Source organism: Octopus bimaculoides, chromosome 5 (genome assembly GCF_001194135.2).
Source record: "Octopus bimaculoides isolate UCB-OBI-ISO-001 chromosome 5, ASM119413v2, whole genome shotgun sequence".
In the NCBI taxonomy this organism is placed as follows: domain Eukaryota; kingdom Metazoa; phylum Mollusca; class Cephalopoda; order Octopoda; family Octopodidae; genus Octopus; species Octopus bimaculoides.
Window position 1 is genome coordinate 80,573,771 of NC_068985.1, and position 2,548 is coordinate 80,576,318.

Here is a 2,548-nt window from a genome sequence, read left to right on the forward strand (position 1 = left end):
ATATATATATATCAGGGGTGTATATTCCAGGTGTGTACTGCACACTCATCAAAAATGGCAAATTCATTATAAATATTGATCTTACTCATTAATTTAATCACAAATCTTAATGGAAAAATTTTTGTTATATCCCTACTTGAAATTTGGTGGCATTGGGTGTGGCCGAGCACCCAATACCACAACCACCATACGTCACTGATATATATATATGATGGACTTGCTTCAGCTTCCATTGATCAAATCCACTCACAACATAGAAACATTTCTCATGGCCCCCAACAGACAAATGGAAAAAGCATTGACCTGGAGGATGGCAGGGAATGGACACTGAAACATGTGGATGTGGCGAACAATACTAATGGGTGAAGAACGGCTAAGAAATGAGATGGTTCTGGGTAGCAAGAGAGAAAAGTGCATTAGGATGGAGAGAGTGAGAGAAGGGAAGCAAAATATATTCTTATGATAAATATTTGCATAGATTGATTTATTTATCTTATTTATGTACATATTACAGTATATATTCTGTATAGAAAGGGTGTAGTTTGAAATGCATCAATTGGAAGATTAATGTTGAAAGCAGAATTAATATCAGTTATTATCTGAAGAAGAGAATTGTCAATACTTCCAGAGAAAACTATGCAGATACAATATACCAGGACTATATTATATATATGCGTGTGTATATATATATATATATACCGTAAATCCTCGAGTATAGTCTGCTCTTGAGTATAATACGCAGGGGATTTTTAGGGGGCTGTACCTCTGAAAAATCTAAACCTTGTGTATAATATGCACCCCTTCTCTAACTTGAGTCAAGGAGGTCTATATAACGTCCTTGGTTTGTAAACGTATATACGGTAACGTCCTTTATTATTATTGTGTATATTACATAATGCAAACGTGTAGCTTTTTTGTGCACTTTGTTTGCAGAAAATAAAGAAATAACAGTAATAAAGTCAGTGAAAAAATAAATATTACATAAATTGCCTTTACATATTTATCACTTAGAAAATTTTGCTTAGAAAATAGTTTTCATTTTGAACCTCGTATATAGTATGCACTAGAAATTTTGACCTTTAAATTTTGGGAAAAAAGTGCGGATTATACTTGAGGATTTACGGTATATATACATATATAAAATACATTATAGTATTCATGGTGAATTAACATGCATCATGAATAGTGAAATTTAAGCTCTGATATATATGACCTTGTGCATTGTTTAAAGCCATATCTGAAGATTAGAGTCTTTATAGAATTCTGAAAGAAAGACTAGAAGTTTTTGTTTTTTTTTCTGGACAAAGGTGATATGATGAGTTACAGATTTGTTCAGTTTGTTGTACTTGCATGGAAAATTTTACAATTGATGGGTGTGATAATTCAATTTACAACACAGTCATAATTAAGTTTGAACTTGTGACAAGTTGTCAGAAATCTAACGCTTTAGTCCTCTGGCCACTGTGAAAATAAAAGCAAAAAGAAAGAGAGCTGTTTTTTCCAGGTCAGCCCTGATCAAGAAGACCTATAGTCAAAATCCTAGCTCTGGTCATCCTATCTTCTTATATACAGTGTATCTTTGATTACATTATTAATGTGTCATTTTTAAGATCATAGAGTTTGTTTTGAAGGAGATTTAGCTTCCTTTTCTAATAGATTAAGCAACCATGTAGAGGCAATCCTCTTTAACTCATGGTATATATGGTGGTAATTAAATTATTTAAGTATTGAATGGTGCGAAAACCTCCATCATAAATTAGGCCCATAAGAAGGAATCGATGTTTGAATCACTAGCTAGCAAAGCATCAATTAATTATACAGTGTTCCTACTGATTGCAACACTGAGCTATTTCAATTCCTGATGATTATTTTCAACCAAATGGATTAAACCAGGGAGAGTTAATGAGCTAAGTGTGTTGATGGTGGAAATGACAAAACAGTGCTGATGATGTGATATGAGGCAGATTACCTTTTGATTGGTAGCCAGGCACCCTATCAACTCAGACCTCTGTAAGTTTTCAACACAATGATAACAGAGAGCAACGAGTGGAGTAGAATACTTAAATCTTGGTTCTGTTGGATGTTTGTTTAATCAGTAGGAAAAACAGTTGTCTTACTATTTAACAGCATGTTGGTATTAAGATAAGATTCATTTGTGCATCTAATTACAACAGTAAGTAATTATTAAATTAGACTCATTATTCCCCAGCTTTCAGTAATTATTAGATTAAACACTTCTTAACAAGAAATATAAAATTCATTATTGTTCTTTTCTTCTGTATTGACTTATACTGTTTATGATAATATGAAAATACGATTCTGATCTGATAAATTTTATGCAGACTTAAGAGCTGCTATTCTCATTATTGCCAGTCACTACTACATCAATGTATTTTTCTGAGTGTATATAATGAATACAATACTCTACAGGTTAATGTAGAAGTGTCAGCATTTCAACTGATTGGATAAAGTATTGGACTACCAGCTCATCAGTCTTGAGTTCAAATCCTCTGTTTTATTGTACACTGAATTCTATATGCTTAAGTTT